The sequence below is a fragment of the Tupaia chinensis genome, unplaced genomic scaffold, assembly GCF_000334495.1.
Source record: "Tupaia chinensis unplaced genomic scaffold, TupChi_1.0 Scaffold000667_1, whole genome shotgun sequence".
NCBI classification, from domain to species: domain Eukaryota; kingdom Metazoa; phylum Chordata; class Mammalia; order Scandentia; family Tupaiidae; genus Tupaia; species Tupaia belangeri.
Window position 1 is genome coordinate 1,163,411 of NW_006160189.1, and position 21,953 is coordinate 1,185,363.

The 21,953-nt window shown below is 34.8% G+C and overlaps 1 protein-coding gene across 1 annotated transcript in view; it reads left to right on the top strand.

Moving 5' to 3' along the window:
* The window catches only part of LOC106736146 (60S ribosomal protein L9), a 194,124-nt gene that overhangs the window by 151,931 nt on the left and 20,240 nt on the right, over positions 1-21,953 (top strand). The gene's annotated exons all lie outside the window — the stretch shown is intronic.

Sequence of the window (21,953 nt, forward strand, 5' to 3'; positions counted from 1 at the left end):
ATATATATATATATATATATATACACACACACACACATATATATATATATATTTATGTATATGTGCTTAACATCCTTTTGTGATATTAAACTTTTATGTATATGTGTACATATGTATGTGTGTTTATATATGTTTACATGATTAGTATTATCTTATTGACATAAATACTACAATGTGAAAGATAATACAAGAGATGGAATTGACAACAAACTAGGTAGAAGAAACTGCACTTTTATAATTACATACTTAACATGCGTCACATGAAAACTGAAAAGTTATTAGGAAGAAACCATATAGAACATGAACTTGAAGTTATATAGGAAAGAATAGTGAAGAGAAATAACATTTTTCTAGCTGTCCTAGGTAGCTTGCACACATTTTCTCATTTAATTCGCACAATATAAGAATCCTTGCAATAATAATAATCTCATTTGATTTTCAAAATAATAATAATAACTGAGAAGACTGAAACTCAGAAAACTTCAGAATTGTGTCTAGTAGTTCACTGCGTATTTTGGTTGTTTGTTCTTTAATTTTGCCAGAGAGTAAATGTACTAACCGGGGAAAGACAAAAAGAGAGGCAAAGTGAGAAATCACTCCCCATGGAGAATGACCATGCTGCAATCTTTCCTCCTCCATTTCCACATGCCTTGGGATGATTCTCTAGCTGCTGGGTCTGGGACTTAACCACACAGTGGCCATGTGGAATCCAGCTGCCTTAACCACCACATCATGGGCTGGCTGCACTGCTTGAGATTTTTAAGACCAATGTTTGAGTCTACGTCTTCTTGCTCTTTGAAGCCAGACAGCATTTGTCTTATTTCTCTACCCACCTGAACATCTATTTCCTGGAACAAAACTACTTCTATTTTTCCACCAAGCTGCCCATTCCTATCAGCAAAAAAAAAAAAAAAAAAAGGAGAGTAGACAGGGGAAGTACACATTTCCCATTTAGAGTAGAACTTTGGATTTTATTTTTTATTTTTTTTCCTAAGAGATTTTTGCTATAGAGCTCACCAGAGAGACATAAAGCAAGAAATCACCCTTTTGGGGGTGACCACACCACAATCCCTTCTTCCCTATTCTCCTCTCAGAATTTGGGACAGGCACGCACACGAACCCAGTGTGAGTCTTAAGCCATGAAGTCCAGAACTCTATGGTCGACTCTATGGGAGTCCACTGGAGTAACCGTTATGCCATCTGCTGGTTGCAGAACTGTGGAAATGATATATGTAAATATTGTTGATTTTTCACTGGACAAAACTTACACATTCACTCACAGTTTTATTAAAGACAGGCTAGACAATATCTTTAACTAGATGCCCAATAACTGACTTTTCTTATAGTCTCCTCTACAATTTGCTCTCTTAGGCTGCAGTAGAGCTATGAGGTTCAGTCAGATGATCTCCAGAGCTCACTGATCCCCAAAGAAACAAACTAGCAATGACCATGAATCAAGAAAGAAAAGGACTTGTTGCTTTCCTCCATAGACAATGATAAAAGTGCTATTTTTAAAATTCTGAATTACTTACCATGTGGTTCTGCTTAAGTGAGAGATCTGCTGCGTTGTACAGAATTCTAAGGAAAACCTTGCCTTTTGGAACAAGAAAAAACATCAATAGTGCCTGGAGGAAGCAAATAACCACTATTGTCATGGTCACTTAGAAATCAGATAGATTGTGGCACGTACTCCACTCTTTGTTATATAACATGAGAAAGTCATTGCAGAGACTATTTTCCTTTTGTGATGTTAAACTTTGAAAATTCCATCTGTAGAAAATGAAATTTAAAACAATGGTATCATAAGAAAGGATGACTACAGAATCACTTAATTCATTAAACAACAAGGAAATAAAATCTCCATGAAAGGCAGACTGTAAATGAATACTGTATTTTAAAAAGATTCTGCTTTATTTAATTTATTTTACTTTATTTATTTACTTATTTATTTCAATTTAGTATAGGGTGTGTGTACTTGCAGGAGAGACATAGACATGGAGGAGAGGGAAAGTGAGAAGCACCCTCCCCCAACCCCAGGGGTAATTGTCATACCCCAATCCCTTCTCCATTCTTCTCTTACGATTTGGGGCACCCACAGGTACCTGGTACGTTTCTTTTCTCCAAGACGCTGGGTCTGGAACTTCATCCATGAAGTCGGCCATGTGGCATTCAGTTGTTTCAACTACTATCACTGGCTGGCCCATTTCTGTTTTCTAAAACTATGATTTGGCCAAATGTTTTCCAATTATTAATAGAATGTATTACATTTCGATGAAAAAGTTTGCATCAATCTATGAAAACCCCTATTAAATTTATAGACTATATAAAATCACATAAAACTTTTGGAATTATAAAAACAAAAGGAAGAAAACAATTTTGAGGTTCAATTTGACTGGATTAATAGCTTTTTGTTGTTTTTAACGCAAAAGTAATACATATTAGTTAGAAGAAAATAATGGAAGGCATCAAAAAAAAAAGGAGCCTGATCATAACATTATTTGTTTCATGGTTTTATTCTGTCTGAATATAGCTTTGAGTTTCAATCTTCTCCAATACTATATGTTGAGATTCTAGAGCTATCTTTTCTTAAAGCTTTTGAGGGGAGCACAATGATAACAATCAGGAATAGAAGATGATAAACTGAAAGGGATATATAATATGCCCTCTTAATGACCTATAGTATCAAGATAATTGAGATGAAATAATAGAAACCAAAACTCTTAATGAAATTTTAAAAAAGAAATTTACTGTAAAGTTATCCTCTGTAGTCTAAAAATAAATGTGAAGTTAGCTGTACTTCAGGAAAATTTCTCCAAGTTGTCATAAATCATTGAGTTTATTTTTACTTTGTTATAATTTCAGAAATCTTTCTTTGATACCTATTTCCATTTTACATTAAAACCTGTGTCAAATAAATAAAATAACTATATTTTTTTCTATTTTCAGTTTAAAAAGTGAGAGAAGAATTTTATTTGATAAATAATAGGCATCTTAGAAATAAATTTTTCTCAGATCTAGCTAAGACATAATGCTTCTTTCTGGCTAACAAGATGCTATGACTTGCAATATTTTCTATTTCTCCTATTTTGTTTCTGAAAGATAAATGCATATAATAGAAATACAAATAAATCAAAAGTACAGAATAGACTCATAAACTTGTGTTAAGTTTCTTAATCCTTCTTCCAAAACTTTTATTTAAAATTGCCTACCAAGTATATAAATGTTGGGGGGGAAGTTCATACTAACAAAGATTGTTAAGAAACAGCCCATCTACCAGGAAATGGGTAGAATTCCTGCTAGAATGGCAAAGACACCATTTGAACCAAATCAATTTTTTGACATTTTTTCAGGTTTTTTTTTGGGGGGGGCCCAGGACCACATGTATTTGGGTAAATATTCCACGTGCACTTTGAAATAGATGTAAATTCTGATATTTTTGAATATTTTATTTTGCTTATGTAACATATGCTGGGTATATTCTTTGAGTTGCTCAGATATAGTCTGTTTTTACTCATTTTTTTGTCTGTTTGTTCTATTTTTGTATCAAAATGTGTGTTAAACTTTCACAATTGTTGTTGAAATTGCTTATTACTTTTTTGAGCTATGTCAATTTTTCTTTAACACATTGAAATGTATTATTGAGCATATACTTCAAACTTACATTAATAAGTGTATGCAGATTTATGAATATAATCATTTTCTACTACATTTATAAGCTTAAAATTTTGAAATATTTCTCTTTATCTCTGGTATTGCTTCTTGATTTAAAGTCTACCAGTGTAGACTTTATTATATTAATACCTGTGTAGTTTTCTTTTGATTACCTTTTGCCTGGTATATTTTTCCACTTAGCATTTTCAGACCTTTAGCTAAGATGTGTCATATAACTGACATCTAGATAGATTTTTTTTTTACATCCAGAACAATTTCTTTTACTTGATTTAACTCATTTGTGATGAATGAATGAATGAATTATATAGTTGTATTTATACTAACTCTCTTACAACTTTTTAACTTTGCTGTTTCATATTAATTTTTATCCTTTTTACCTTCTTATAGAATAATCATGCATTCATTTACATGCATTCATTCATCTATTAACTGTTTTTATTTTTTTAATATATTTTATTTTATCTTAATTTCTTTTATGTATTCAATCACCATACATCACTTAGCTTGCAAAATGAGTTTTTTCAGCATGAATACACTTCACGCCAGTTCAGCTGAAGATTCTACACACATTTGATTACATATTTTGTGCTTGTTGCTTTTTTCTGCCTATAAAATGTCACTGTGTGATATTTTTCTCACTTTATCATGTTTTCATGTGGTACTGTTTCTTTCTCTTCAAAAAAGTTTCTTGATTTTTTTTCAGTTTTTCCTTTTCTCTTTTCAGTTTGTCTTCATGTGGACTTATTTGTAATACTGTCATTCAGTATCTCATATAAATTTAGAAGGAATATTTTGGATATAAAATTCTGTGTGTGTGTATATATGAACTATAGTATGTCCTGTAGTTCACTAATTCTGTTTTCTCTTATGTCTAACCTGCAAGTAAAACCAACCAATTCATTTGAAATTTAGAAATTGATTTTTAGTTCAAAAATATCCAATTGCTTTTTAAATATATATTTCTATTTTCTCTTATAATTCTCCATTTTTCACCTACTTTTTTCTATCTTTTTCTCTAGATTTTTGACCAAACATATGATAATTTAAAGTGATTTAGTTTTGGCTTCGACATCTGGAATACCCAATGGTATGCTTACACTATCTATTTTACGCCCTTGATTATCAGCCCAATAGACTGGTTTGTTATAAATGTTTCACACAAATGAATTTAACTATGGATAATTTGTATTAAAATTTTTAGTGGCTAAAGGTGACTTAACTTTTACCAGAATGAGTTTGCCGTCTCCTCTGCTATGGAGGAAAGGTATGGGTCGCACTCTTCAAGCAAAACATGGATTGAACTGACGCAAATCTGGACTCCAATTTTGATACCACTCAGATAACTTCTGTTTTGCCTAGCTCCTAGGATATGGTCTTCATGGCCTTTCAATAACATCCAGCGTGACCTTATCCCTCAGCCCTAAGAGAAAGAGGTAAATGTACTTTGCTTTTGTTCAATTTACTCCTTTGGTCTCCTAACTCTTCAGATTTTAGAATACTTGAGAACTGCAATGAGTATACAGTTCCTTGAGTCTCCAGTCTCCCCTTCCAGCCCTGTATTATCACTTTAAGCTCTTTTGGTTTCTCCTCTATAGTGGCTCCTATATAGTCTCTGACTAGTCCGTACCCAGAACTGGCAAATTCCCTCTGGGTTTTTTACAGACCCTTAGTTAACTATGAAAGTTTACCTGCTCATAACTCCCTAAGAATTGTGCTCCTTTGGTTCTTCTCGCTTTGTGGCTCTCTGACAGCCTTCATATAAAGTAGCTGTAATATATCATTTTTTTCTCATTTTTATTAAAGGATTCACTTTCCATAGACTATTTTATCCTACTTGAGAATTAAAACTTTTTCTTTATTTAAAGTAAGCTAATATTTCCTTTTATGTAGCTGCACTGTTGATCATAAAGTAACTCAATAGAAAGACACCAAAAAAAAAAAAAGAAAAGAAAGAAAGAACACTGAAACCGTAATTTTTTTTTAATCTCAATCATACTACACGTAACATTTGTGGTACTTCCTCCTGCCACAAATTCTAATGTCCACTGATTTTGGCAATATAATCACTCAAGCAGCACCCCATTTTTACAAACAAATGTTCAGACCTATCCATCTCTTCTTTAACCTGTTAGTTATGACTTAAGAAAAGAAAAAAATAACAACGGGAACTTTAATTTTTTTGGTGACTGTGCACATAAAGGATCATAGACGAGTCAAGGAGTGTGTGGGATAAGTTTGAAAATATAAAATTGTGCTCCAAAATATGTGTCTTAGGACAACAACTTGTACAGCTGTACAAGAAAAGATGAATTCTAAGCACAAAATACAGTCAAAATATAATGAAAATAAACAAAGAAGAAGAACTATTTAACATTTCTTCACAATACAAATGTGAAGCAAAGGTGAATTGCTGCATAGCATAAAGTAGGCAGAAATGAATCATATGTTCAATTTCCCGAGAAAAAGATAAAATGACATTTAAGGTATTTTAAAATGGCAAATTGTGCATTGACTTTGAAGATATTATTTCAAAGTTCTAATAATAGAGCACAATCCATTTCATTTAGACTTCAGTAAAATGTGTTTTTGATGTAATAATACATTAACATAATATTCCAATATTTTAAATTATGACTTTAGGTCATGACTAATTAATCTATAGGGTTTTATTAGATTCTGATAAACCTTAGAAATAGTTGGGAAAAAGAAAAATGATGTTTTAATGACTATTTTAAAGCAGTTTAGTCTTTAAAAAGAAATCCGACTCTAAAAGTTCGAAATTAAAATTAAAGCATGATTTAATGTTTTACTTCTTTCTTGAGAAAGAATTGGTAGAGACAGTTAAATAAGTGGGTAAAAGGCTCATTTATTATCACAATTTTTATATTTATTTGTAATTTTTCTACAATTTGGGATTTATGAAAAGGTGATTGAGTGTTTAATTCTTCTGGAAGATATAACATTGAAATCTTTACCCACAAATATTTCTGCTTGTTTCCTGATTCTGATGAACATTGCCAATACTGAGCTATACAAATTAAATAACCATGAACAAAGGTTACATGTTTTTGTTTTTTGAAAATCAGCTCCTTTGATGTAAAGTATGTGTATATTAAAGGCCAAGTGTGTACTTGCACCTTTCCAAAACAAATGACTATGATGAATAGACCTAAATATAGTATATTTTCCCTAGAGAATGAAAACATAAGCCACAAACCCACAGTGCAAAAAAGATACCAAATGTCACAATAATTTTAGTGAATTCCATAACAGAAAGGGAACATAGAAAATTACAAGCACAAACCACTTGTGACTTTGCAGAATAATGTCAAAATTTTGTGGAATTTGTTAACACACTCATTTTTCAAAAGCCCTTTGATAATTCTCATATTTTTATAGTTTTCTAAAGTTTTGATTTTTATTATAATCCAGTTTTCATTGATTTATATAAAATTACATAGAATGTCGGGACCAGCAGATGGTATAATTGTTACGTTACTGGACTCTCACATAGTCCAACGTGGTTCAAGTCCTGGACCCAGTGGCTTACAACACACTCTGGGCATGTATGCGTGTGTACCCAAAATCCCAGGAGGATAATGGAGGAGAAGGAATTGTAGCATGGCCATATCCCTGGGGGGTGATTTCTTGCTTTCTGTCTTTCTGGTGAGTTCACATGACTTTGAGCAAAATTCTCTATAAAAAAAAAAAATACAAAGAGAGTCAAGATTTTTTTATTAAGGTTTATACCATGGGTTACATGCAGTCTCTGGAGATTAGAAAGAAAGAGAGAGAGAGAGAAAGTGAGAAATCACCTCCTAGAGGGATGGCCATGCCACAATCTTTTCTCCTCTATTCTCCTGGGATTTTGAACATGCACACATATGCACCCAGTATGATTTTTAGCTGCCACGTCTAGGACTTAAACTTTAGTCAGCCATGTGAGAGCTCTGCACTTTAACTGTTATTCAGCCTGCTGGCCAAAAGATAGATTTTTTTTTTTGGTGGGGGGCGGGGTAGAGAAATTTTTGCTATAGGACGCATGTGCTCAGTAAAGAGACAGAAACAGAGACGTAGTGAGAAATCACCCCCTGAAGTGATGGCCACTGTGCACTTCCTTTTCCTCCATTCTCCTCTTAGGATTTTAGGAACATACACACATGCACCTGGCGTGAGTTTTAAGCTGCCTGGTCTAGGACTCAAACCACAGTGGACTCTATGGGAGTCCAGTGATGTAAACATTGCACTATCAGCTGGTCCCACCCAAGATAGATTTTTAAAATTTTATGCATTATTATACTCATCAGTGTGTCAACTTAAAGATTAGTTGACAAACTAGAATCTGAGAGCAAGACCCAGCCTGCCACCTGCTTTTCCAGGGCTGGTGATCTAAGGTGGATTTTAGATTTTTAAATGAAGAAAATCAGAAGAGTTACATTTTGTAACACATGAATATTAGATGAAAATCAGATTTCTAAAGTTATTAATAAAGTTTTATTTAAATCAGATATTTGAATGGTCTGAGAATTTATCCTAGTTATTGATTGCATATTTAAGTGATATTTTAAATATTATGGTAAATAAATTACAAAAATTAATTTGATCTGTTTTGTATGAAAAATTTAATATTGTGTATATGCCTTATATTGTATTTCTATTGGATGGTGCCACTTTGATAGTTAATATCACTAATGATCAACCACAGAGATATGAATGAGAGTTTCATGCCTCTTTTGATAGGATAAACTAATCAATACAATAGAATAATTTTCAGATCCTACTGGAGATTGCAGTTGCTTATACTCACAGTAGCAGAGAGTATGACAAATGTTAAATGGTGATATCAGAAATTCAGAGCCCATTCAATTCAAAGACCTTTTGGCCCTTATTTCTTTTTTCTTTTTCTTTTTTTTTTTTTTGGAGAGGTTTTTCACTATAGGGCACCTGTGCTCGCCAAACAGACAGAGAGAAACAGAGACAGAAAGCGAGAAATCACCCCCCAGAGGGGATGGCCACACTGCAATCCCTTCTCCTTCATTCTCCTCTCGGGATCTTGGGCACACACGCACACGCACCCGGTGTGGCTTTTAAGCCACGGGGTCTGGGACGCAAACCATGGTCGACTACGTGGGAGTCCAGCAGCATAGCCATTACGCTAACTGCTGGTTCCCTTGCCCTTATTTCTACAATTTTTTTTTTTTTTTGAGAAGTTTTTGCTAGAGGGCGCGTGTGCTCACCAGAAAGACAGAGAGAGACACAGAGACAGAAAGTGAGAAAGGAGGGATGGCCACGCCACAATCTCTTCTCCTCCATTTTCCTCTCCGGCTCTTGAATATGCACGCACACGCACCCAGTATGAGTTTAAGCCACCGGGTCTGGGACTCAAACATTGGCCGACTTCATGGGAGTCTAGTGACATAGCAATTATGCCAACTGCTGGTCCGTTATTTCTTTTTTTTTGGAGAGGTTTTTGCTATAGGGCGCATGCGCTCGCCAGACAGACAGAGAGAGACAGAGAGAAAGCGAGAAATCACCCCCCAGGAGGGATGGCCACGCCACAATCTCTTCTCCTCCATTTTCCTCTCCGGCTCTTGAATATGCACGCACACGCACCCAGTATGAGTTTAAGCCACCGGGTCTGGGACTTGAACTGCGGTTGACTACAGGGGAGTCCAGCGACATAGCCATTACGCTAACTGCTGGTCCCCTGGTCCGTTATTTCTACAATTTCTTTAGCTTAAGAATTAATGTTGCAATATTAAATGGTTTTGGGAACAATGACTATATAGAGGCTTTGAATAACTTATTGTACTTTTAGCTGCATAACAACTTCTTCACAGGAAATTTTACTTTAAAATCATAATATTTATAAATGCATAATTAATCTAATTAAATTTGGACTGTGCATCCTGAAATTTCTGGTTAGTTATGTTTTTCCACATCCATCCCAACCTTAAGGTAGCTTGGAAACTCATGCAGATTTATTCTGAAAGATAAGGATGTGCAGAGTTAAGGCAGAGTGTGGATATGTTAGTCTTTCAATTAGCACTTTATTGTGATAAGAAAACAATAGCTAACTTTTAACTTGAAATACTGAATTTAATATTGAGTCCTTCTGAAACTAGTCCTCAAATGGTAGACTAAATATATGAACTTAAAAATAAGTATACATAATTTATAATTCTCCATTAATAAAAAGATACTTCCTAACCTTTATAAAACACAACCATAATTTTTAAAAAGTTTTTTTTATTATTCATACATTAAATCGCCATACATCATTTAGATTGTGAAGAGACTTTACCCAGCATGATATACACCTCAGTCCAGCCCAATTGAGGCCAACATACAAATCCTTGTCAGCAGATAATAAACCTTATCTGTGTCCCACAAGTGTCTTACTTATCCATTTCCCCCAAAATTTCCTATGCTCTTTTCCACTTTGTCTCTAGTTCCATTACAATTTTTAATATTTTTTTGTTCTCCAGTCCTTAAATCTCTACCACAGAGTGCAAACAGTAGGTATATGTTAAGTGGAGACACACAATGCCTCTCTTTCATAGCCTGACTTGCTTCACTCGGCAAAAAATCTTCCATATTCATCTTAGTAACAGTGAATAAGGCTGCAATGAAAATAGTTGTGCAAGCACTTTTCTGACTGAGTGCTCTCCTGTCCTTTGGGTAGATACCCAGAAATGGAATTACTGGATCATATAGTAGTGTTTTATTTTTTTTGAAGGGGGGGAGGTTTTTGCTATAGGGCACCCGCGCTCGCCAGAAAGACAGAGACAGGGAGACAGAAATCAAGAAATCACCCCCCCACTGGGAATGGCCAAGCCACAATCCCCTCTCCTCCATTCTCTTCTTGGGATCTTGGGCACGCATGTACATGTGCCTGGAGTAAGTTTAAGCCACCAGGTCTGGGACTTGAACCGCAGTCAACTACATGGGAGTCCAGTGACTCAGCCATTAATTACACTAATTGCTGGTCCCAATCATATAGTAGTTCTATTTGAAGGTCTTTGAGGAACCTCCATATCATTCTCCACAGTAGCTGGACCAATTTACATTCCCACCAACAGTGTAGGAGTGTTCCCCTTTCACCACATCCCCTCCAGCACTTATCATTATTTGTTTTTTTAACCTTCTGTATGGGGTTAGGTGGTATCTAATTGTGGTTTTGATCTGCACCTCCCTTACAATGAGGGATGCTGAGCATTTTTTCATATGCTTTTTTGACTATTTGTATGTCTTCCTTCGAGAATTGTTTATTCAGCTTATTTTCCCATCTTTTAATTGGGTTAATCATTTTCTTCCAGGTAAGCTGCTTGAGTCCCCTGTGTATTCTGGTTATCAGTCCCTTATCTGAGGCACATTTAACAAAAATTCTCTCCCATTCCGAAGGTTGATTCACACTAATTACAGTGTCCTTTGCTGTGCAGAAACTCCATAATCTGATGTAATCCCATTTGTCTATTTTGGAGATTATTGCCTGTGCTTTGGGGGTCTTACTTAAGAAGTTTTTGCTACCCCAATGTCTCCCGGTTTCCCCAGTGTTTTCCACCAGTAGTTTTATAGCTTGTGGTCTTAGGTTTAGAGCTTTGATCCACTTTGAGTTGATTTTTTGTTAATGGTGACAGATAGTGGTTCAGATTCATCATTCTGCAGGTGGATATCCAGTTTTTCCAACACCATTTGCTAAAGAGGTTTTCCTTTTCCCACTGGATTGACTGGTACCCTTTGTCAAAGATGAATTGGCTGTATATTTGGGCTGTTATTTCTTGAGTCTCTACTCTGTTCCATTGGTCCCCATGTCTATTTTTGTGCCAATACAATGCTATTTTGATTATCACCCATAATTTTTTATTAACTTGAACCATTAGAAATTTCCGATTACACAAATAGTAATTTTATATTGTTCAACATGACATATTAAAAAGATATTGTTAATGGATATAACAGCTACTGCTACTGAATTTCTATATGCAATATTTCTTCCACTCTGCTATTATTATACTTTGGGCTAAAACTAACACTAACAGTAGAGGTACTTAGTAGAAAAATTATTATATTGCAGGGAGGTTGATTCTGAAGTATCTGGGGAAACTCTTCAATTATGCAGTGGAGGGGATCAAGTGGTCAAGGTGATGATCTTCTGAGGAGTGGCTCACAGATTTTGTCTAGAAATATCTATTACAGAACAACTTCCTACCGTGACCAGATTATATATCCTATGATATTGGCTATTAAACAAAGAGATTTAAAGTCAATTTCTCCTCCTCTTGAGCTTTGAAATCAAATCTCAAATTACCTGCTAAATCATGGCAACCATCTTTAATACTGCAGCTTAATCATGGTAACCATCTTTAATACTGCAGCTTTCTAAATTGATACTATGAGATAGTGTTTCAAACTATGGTAGGGATGTTTTTAAAAGATAGTTCAATGTATGTGCCATACACCTCTTTCAAAATCAGGAAGTACATTCATTTAGATATTATGTAGAAGTCCAATAAATAGGTACATATGGATAAGAAAGAATACAATTTTTACTTTAAACTCAACAATCAGTTTCTCAAACCCTGATAGTTCCAACTGGCACAGGATAAAATTTCTAGTGAAATGATTAAGTAATTGCTCATGTATTTTTCCCTCATGTATGACATTGTAAGAATACATATGGGCATTAGAGTTTAATAATAAGGAACTTGGGATATTCATCCGACATCTATGAGCACATCTTAACAATTGTATTAGAAACTGGAAATAAAGAGATTACTTACATACTGGTCTATGTCCCAAAAGAACTTATAGATCAATTGGAAACCAAGTAAATAAATAGTATAGAGGTGGCAGTTTCAGCATAGACGTGAATACATTATCATACTTACCATTCAAGTTTTGTTTGAAATTAGAAAAATAAATGTTGTTTTCTTCTACAATGGAGATCATAGACGTTTTGTTTGTTACAGCTATAGGAAGCTGATTGGAACTTAAAAAATAAGGATACGAGCCAAATTATTGTAGTAGGAATACAAATAGTTAAGTGCTGGAAGGAATTTTAAGAAGTACTATTCTATAAAGTACATTAACTTTGACTATAAATTTTTATTTGTGTGGTAGGACTATCTTTTGTTTCAACTGTTGACAAATGTATACCCAGAAGGCAAATCATACCATTAAAAATTCTAAAACCAAATACTGAAAAACAAAATTACATGTCTTCTAAACAAGCTATAGGATCCTCATTTTAAACATTTGTATATGGAGTGGTGGTGGAAGCAGTAAAATATAAACAGCGATATAATTGGGAGAAATAAAGATGAGAGAGAACAGTTTTTTTGCTGAGATTTTCAGGTCACTGATCAAGTTTATTGATAAAACTTTTGAAAACTACTGATGGAATAAAAATGCCATTAAGGCCTTGATCTGAAGACAAGTGAGTTTATTCCTAGATTATTATTTTTTCCATTCTAAGTATGCCAAGGCCTCTCTGGAATGTCAAATTCTGAACACTCACAATTTTATGACAAGTATATAGATATTTCTGCCAAAAGTTATTTTTTAGCTTCTTCATCTAAAAGTACTCTAGATTATTTGGTTGAAATTGAACAATTTTATCACCCCATTCCATTTAATAGTTTTGAGCAAATAAATGGACAAAACAATTTGGGGAAAATAACTAATCTTCTGCTATAGTCATAAATGGAACAAAATCAAACCACTTTAAGTTTGATGGTATTCATGTTAAGTACTGTCAAAAACTCAGCAAACAATCTGGCCTTTTTATTATCAGAAATCCTTCTGAAAAACTGCATGTGACCTACTTTGAATCAACTTTCTATTATGTTTAAACCTGTAATTCTTAAATATCCTCTGTATTTGGGAACCAGTACAAAAAAATGTTTGCTATGAAAAATTTTGGAAATATAAGAGATTAAACATGTTGTAAGGGTCCTTGACCTCATAAGCCAAAGGAAGTGACAAGTTTTCTGGTTTTACTTTAACTTAATTGCAGATATTTTAACTGTGTTTAAGTATGAAAAAGTAAAACTTTCTGCATGATAAATTACACTTTATTTATAAACATACGAAAACTCATACAAGAATGTTCTGTTTTAGGGACCAGCAGTTAGCGTAATGGCTATGTCGCTGGACTCCCATGTAGTCGACTGCGGTTTGCGTCCCAGATGCGGTGGCTTAAAACTCACACGGGGCGCGTGTGTGTGCATGCCCAAGATCCCAAGAAGAGAACAGAGGAGAAGGGTTTGTGGCATGGCCATCCACCCTGGGGAGTGATTTCTCACTTTCTCTCTGCCTCTCTCTGTCTGGTGAGTACATGCGCACTGTAGCAAAAACCTCTCAAATAAAAAAAAAAAAATAGAACTGTTATAAAGCAAAAATTAAATGAAGATCCAATCATTATTTGATCCTTTTGCAATAATCCACAATTTAACAAGAAATAAAAACAAGATACAATCTGTCCATTTAATGTTGAGTTTACTTTGATCTTACTAACACTTCATTGCTAGCTCTATTTTTCATTGTACTCTGTGGATCATAGGCCAATTTATTTGAATGTTCTGTATAACTTCATGAGCAGGGTTTTCCTAGTTTACAAAGTTTGGATGTAGATATTCTAAAGTTGTTTCTATGTTGAGACACACACAAAAGTATTTAAAGGCCTTTATCATCACTGAATTTAACTAGGAGACTTTAACTAGAAGTTTAAAAATATAAAATTTTACATCTTATGGACATTGAGCATAAACTATGTTAGCGGTTAGTTAACTTTCTAAGGTATATGACCACTTTCTATAACATTAAAGTCATGTATTATTTATTGGATTATGGATAATTTAGAAAACTGAGATGTTTTACTTAGAAAGTTAAAAAAGCAATTATTTTTGGTTAACTTTTATTCTACTAGTCCTAAATATAGATGAGATGGAACTTAAATGTGTTATCTTTTAGATGCTAGTTTAGATTGCACATGTCCCTTGAAGATCTTTCCTGACTTCTCTTATACAGAAATTATTGCTACTTCATTTAATTCCACAAATTTCTGTCGAAATATTAGAGTGTGACACTTTGCTAAGCATATCAATACAAGAAACTCAGAATTCTCTCCTCTCCCATAAGAAAGTACTTGTATTTTCTTTTATCACTCAAATAATTCTGTCTGTGTTTCCTATTAGTTTCTAATAAAGGGTTCTTGTTTCATTCATTCCTTTCTCCCCAGCACCCAATTGAGTGTCCAACTCATAGATACATTTGATGAAATTGTTGAAATGAGGTATATTCCTTTTCATAAAAATTTAATATCTTTTGTCTATTAAAGAAGATCACTTTCTTTTTTAATCATAACTAAAATAGGTTTCTAATATAAGTGAGTCAATGTAATCAGTATGGAAAGGAGTGGTGCAGAAGAAGAACAGAGGATCTGCGTGTCTTGTAAATTCAATATTCTGTAAGCCATGGCTGTCTCTTCCCTATATCCCCACACATTAACATGGACTGTGATTTATATAGTGGATGCGTACAGCATTTTTCTTGATTAATTGATTGAAAAATTGTAAGAATTAGAAGTGGAATTGGTAATTCAACTTTTAATTTTATTTATTTTTATTATTTTTTCAGGAGACCTTTGCTATAGAGTGTGTGCACTTACCAGAGAGATAGAGAGACAGAAAGTGAGAAATCACCCCCCAGCGGGGATGGCCATGCCACAACCCCTTCTTCTTGTCAGGATTTTGGCCACACATGCATACATGCCCATCGTAATTTTAAAGCCACTGGGTCAGGGATTCAAATCTCTGTCGACTGAGAGGGAATCCAGCGACATAATTATTACACCATCTGGTGCTCCCCAACCTTTATTATTTGATGTATGATTTGGTATCTATTATTTAACCTTCCTGGCTTCATTTTGCTTTAATAGAAAAAATAATATTTAATCTTCGCAACAGATTAGTGTGAAGATTGCCTAGAGGAAATGTTTAGAAAAATGCGTTGTAAGCTGTGCATCACTAAACAATACACTATTTTTATTTATCTATTTAATTTTTTTAGAGAGATTTTTTACTATAGGGCACATGTGCTCACTGAAGAGCTGGAGAGAGACAGTGAATTGGAGGAGGGGTAAAATTAATTTCTAGAAAATATGAGAACTAAATTTAACCATTTGAAGAACTGTGCTATGTGAGAACTAAATTTAACCATTTGAAGAACTGTCAAACTGTGTGCCAAAGTAGCTACACCATTTATATAACTGTTGGCAATGTGAACTTTCTGACTTCCATACATAACCCTGACTTGTTATTATCTGACTTTTTGGTCACAGTGGATTTGAAGTGCTATCTCATTGAGATTTTGATTTGCATTTGTTAGGTTTGACTAGTGAGGTTGAACATTCTTTCATCTGCCTATCGACGATTTCTATATCTTCTATAGGAAACTGTTTATTCAAATACTTTACCAATTTTTTCATAGGTTTTGCTATTGGGCACATGCACTCACCAGAATGAGAGAGAGACAGAAAGGGAAAGTGAGAAATCACCCTGCAGCGGAGATGGCAACACTGCAATTGCTTCTTCATTTTCCTCTTGACATTATGGTCATGCATGTAAACATGTGCCCGGAGTGTATTTCAAGGCATAGGGTCTGGGATTTGAACTGTGTAGTCGGCCATGTGGGATCTTGTCACCTTAACTGCCATGCCACCTGCCGACCTCATTTTGTCCATTTTTTAATTGGATCGTGTCTTCTTATTATTTAGTTGTAAGAGTTTCTCATACTTTATCAATACAATGATACAGTGTCCTTATCTGATATGATTTACAAATGTTTTCTCCCATTCTGTAGTTTGTTCTTTTTCACCTTCTCAATGATATCCTTTGAGACACAAAGATTTTAGATTTCATGGACTTTAATTTTTCTGTTTTTTTTTCTTGTTCCTCATGTTTTTAGTGTCATATCTAAGAATTCTTTGATAAATCTAGAATCATGAAGATTTTCCCTATGTTTTCTTCCAGAAGTTTTATAACTTTAACTCTTACATTTAGGTTTGTTACCTATATTGAGTTAATTTTTATGAATGGAGTGAGGTAAAGAACCAATTTTATTCTTTCACATGTGGCTATCCATTGTCCCAACATTACTTTGAAATTACTTTACTTTCCCCATTATAAGATCTTGTCATTCTTACAGAAAAATAAGTTAATCCTACTTAAGTATATCCCCATGAGAAATGAAAACATACGCATGCCCAAAAATCTCACATGGCAGAATGACTAATAATAGTCAGGAGATAGAAACAGTCCAAATGTTCATCAACTGATAAATGGATAAATGAAATGTGGTATATCCATACAACAGAATATTATTCTGCCATGAAAATGAATGAAGTACTGATATACATTGCAACCTTGATGAACCTTGAAAACATGTTAAGTGAAAGACAATGTATAAAATATTACATATACGTGTGCTATTCATATGAAATATACAAAACAGGGAAACGTAGACAGACAGAAAATCACTTAGTGTTGATGACTGGGGCTAAAACTAGCAGAAAGATAGCTAAAAAATATGCAGTTTACTTCTTTCTTTATTTATTTTGCTATAAGGTTTGTACACTTGCTGAAGACAGAGATAGAGAGAGGGGGGAAGGTGAAAAATCACTCCTTACCCAAGAATAGTCATGCTACAATCTCCTCTCCTTCTTCCTCCTCTCAGGATTTTGAGCCTTCGCACACATGCACCCACTGTGTTTTCCAAACTGCCCAGTCAGGAATCAGCTGCACTGTCAGGTGGGATTCAGCTGCTTTAACTGCTATCTGCTGGCCCTACGTGGCTTACCTCTGAGCTGATAATTTTGTTATCTTCTAAGTGTCCTAAATGCTCTAAAATCTACTGTGGTGATGATTGCACAGCTTTGTGACTATACTAAAAATTAAGTTGTACCCTTAAAATAGGTGTATTATATTTGAATTAAATCTTAATGAGTTTGTTGTTTTGTTTGTTTGTTTGTTTGCTTTTTTAAAATGTCTAGGGAAAAGCCAAGGAATATTATAATCCTGACTAGTCAAGAAGGAATACAGAAACAGTGGATGAAAATTGGATGGAGGTGTTAATGAGGGAGGCACAAAAAAGACAACTTTATGAGGCTATAAGCCAAATGAGAAAACTATTTCAAGGACGGAATGATCAAATATATCCAATGTAAATGAAACTGATAGATTAAATAAGGAAGTATTAAAAATTGATCACTGAATTTACACAGCAAAGGTATAATTTAATAATAACCTCTTTGTTGCAATGGAGGGAATAAAAGTGTGATGACAGTGGGGTTAAGGGTAAAGACAACTTTTTAAGAATTTTTGTTATAAAGGGAAAAAAATATAGGAAAAATGCCTAGAGGGTGAACTGAATCCTGGAGGTTCTTTTTTATTAAGATGGAAGAAATACTAACATTTTTATATGCTGATGGAAATGAGTTATCAAAGAGAAGAAAACTGATTATGTAGGAGAGATAAATGACAGAAGTATTGTTATTCAATAATGAAGGGATAGGATTAGTGCCCAAGAGGAGGGTAAATGTACTGAGTCCTTCCATCTTATTAGGAAGGAAAGAAGAATGTGAGCACAGATGCAAATAGGTGTGTATATTTGGTGGCAGGTGCTTATGGAAATTCCTTTCCAGTTGCTTCAAATTTCTCACGCAACTTTCAGGATAATGTTGTGGGCTTAAAGAAAGAAGACAATGTATAAAATAGTCATTGGTGGGCCGGGAGATTGCCAAACTCAACCCATATAGAAAAGGTACTGAGTTTGCATCCCAGGCCCTCCTTGAGCATACCAGGCCCATGTGTCCATGCTTTGGCTGATTGAGACCAAGGATGGATTGCAGGATGAGGATTCTGCTGGGGTTGACTTTCTCTCCCTTCTGGAAGAAGTAGATGAAAAAACTTAAAAGAGAGAGGGAGTGTATATGTTTAAATAGTCACCTAGGAGTCTAAGAGAGTGGGACAGTAAAAGGGCTAAAGATAAATTGTATGATTGCCAGGCAGCATGAAAGGCCCTTTTGAAATTAGTGATTATGGATTTAGAATAAGAACTATCAGGGTTGGTTGTGTGCTTTTTTCTCTCTCTCTGTGACAGTACAGATGTGGAGGAAGCAGAAAGATGGCTGTAGTTTAGACAAGTGAGTACAGTGAAGTTGGGAAAGAACAAAGGAGGTGGGGAGATTGGAAAGAATAAATACAATGAACGTCATGGGATTTAAGCTCGATAATAAAATAAATGTGGAAATGCATGGAGCAGAAAACAGTAACAAGGTAGTAGGTCCCAGTGTAATGAAACATGGTTGGCGTTAGGATACTAAAATAAGTGAAGTAGAATGATAAAAAGTGAAAATAGGAGAATGTGATATATGAAATTAAGATTTGGGAGGAATAACAAGATACTCATTGTTCCTCAAAGTCCACAAAGGTGTGAAAAAGGAAACATCCACCACCAGAAAAAGAAATGTCCAGTACCCAGGTAGCAAGTGAGAATTGCCAGTGATAGTAAGAAATTTAAAGGACCAATCAGAGAAAGGATGTAGGTAATTGAGTCGACAATTTCATTAAATTCCAGATGATCTGGAGCAAAGGTCCAGTAAACACAGAGGAACAGGGACAGAAAGCATATGTATAGGTATTTCTTTGGGGATCATGGTGATCTAGGAATTATATGCTACTTATACTGACTGACACAAATATCACCACAGGGGATGCTAGGCCCAGTCGTGGTGGTACAAGTAGAAGGAATCCACTAAACAAGACTGGAGCCACATGGGAGGCCCAGGTTCAGTTTCTGGATCAATCTAAACAGGCTGTGCATGGTGGCATGTACCTGTAATCCTAGCTGTCTGAGAGATTGGACAAAATGATCAAATCATGGCAAAATCCCATTAAAAAAACAAAACAAAACAAAACAAAAATCCTTCTTTTTCTATCTCTAGTTTTGTCATAAACATAAATAAAAATATGGGAAATCCTAAAATAAGTCCTAGTGATGGTTATAAATGTTCATATGGCATCTTTGAGTGGTGAGTCGAGATGGACACTTGCTAGCAGCACATATTTCTGAACTTTGGATTGATCCTTGTTGAAGGAGATCTGGTGTTTCACCAAGAGGCAGACTTTTTTTAGCATATACAGGCTGGGGGCATGCAGTGGTGCCATGTTATTCCTAAGTCTCTTTCTTTCCTCTTAATTATATGATGCAGAGGATACTGTGGTGGTATCCAGTAAGGCAGATTGCTATCCCTCCTCCAACTCCCCAGTCCATTCTCTTCTTTCACCACAGGGGATGCTAGGCCCAGTCGTGGTGGTACAAGTAGAAGGAATCCACTAAACAAGACTGGAGCCACATGGGAGGCCCAGGTTCAGTTTCTGGATCAATCTAAACAGGCTGTGCATGGTGGCATGTACCTGTAATCCTAGCTGTCTGAGAGATTGGACAAAATGATCAAATCATGGCAAAATCCCATTAAAAAAACAAAACAAAACAAAACAAAAATCCTTCTTTTTCTATCTCTAGTTTTGTCATAAACATAAATAAAAATATGGGAAATCCTAAAATAAGTCCTAGTGATGGTTATAAATGTTCATATGGCATCTTTGAGTGGTGAGTCGAGATGGACACTTGCTAGCAGCACATATTTCTGAACTTTGGATTGATCCTTGTTGAAGGAGATCTGGTGTTTCACCAAGAGGCAGACTTTTTTTAGCATATACAGGCTGGGGGCATGCAGTGGTGCCATGTTATTCCTAAGTCTCTTTCTTTCCTCTTAATTATATGATGCAGAGGATACTGTGGTGGTATCCAGTAAGGCAGATTGCTATCCCTCCTCCAACTCCCCAGTCCATTCTCTTCTTTCAAGGGACAGGGTCAAATTATATTTCCTTACTCCCATGAAGGAAGAAATAAGGCTAAGACCAGTTGTCACCAACAAAATGGGACTAGAAATAACCTTTGTGACTTTGGGAAGTAAATCTTAAAAGGCCAGTTGCCCTTCAGCACATACCTTATTATCTGCCACATTAGCTGGAGATATTACAGATGGTAGACGTTTCAGCAGCCTGGTTCACAAAACAAGGATGATGTGTTGAAGATCTCTATTGACCTCGATGGGAGTGTAGTGATGGTGAGAAATAAATGTTTTTTTTAAGCTTCTGAGGTCTGGAGTTTGTTTGTTATTCCATGTTCGTCTTTCTTATCCTATCAGGTACTATATACATTTTTGTTCTGCTTCTGATTTTAAAGTAAAACACCTCTTTTTTCTCCATTCAGTCTAATTTTTCCTAACTTTATAGAGGTATGTAGTTAGGGGTACATTCCAATCTTTATCATTTCCATTTTATCTATTTCTTTGGTTTTGTTCTGCTGATTCTTTTTCAAATTCTTGAGTTGCATACTTAGTTCATTTGCTGTTAAGCTCTCTCATTTCTTAACAAATATATCTAAGTTATAAATTTCCATCTAAATACTGCTCTGGCTAGGGCTCACAATTTGTGATATGTACTCTTTGAAAGATAATTCTATTTTAAATATTCCATACTTTTCCTTATTATTTCATTTTTAACAGAATCATTATTGAACGGTATGCTAACTAGTTGAGATTTTTTAATGAGTAGTCTCCAGCTTTGCTAAATTTTGATAAGAAAAGCATGTGCTGTTTATTTTTAAAATTTATTAATGATTGTTTCTTTCCTAGTATATTATAAAATTTATATTTGAAAAATGTATGTGACTTTGAAATGTTGTGAATTGATACTTGGGTAATTCACATTCACTCTTTCTTAATTTAAACGTTGTAGTCTTGATGTATCCATTTCCAAAAGAGATGTGTTAAGCTCTCCACTTAGAACTGTTGACTTACCTGTTTATCTCTGCAGTTCAGTCAGGGGCCCTCAATACTCAGAGGCATTAATGGACTAGTTCATTCATCTACCTTGTCCACTACTCCGAGTTCCTTGAAAATGGAGACTGTGTTAGTCACTATGACATTCAAAATAAGAAATATTATGTAAGGTTTGAATATACAACTAATCCATCTTGGCTGAATTTGAGAAAGTGCATATTAATACAAAATTAATTTTGCAATTTTTTCCATGAGAGTAGCACACTTGAACTGACACATTGGCATATGCTTCCTAGTATCCTGTAATAGTACAAAATAAGCCTGTGGAGGCAGTGTGTGGCCAGGATGACACTAACTACTTTAGGGAAAG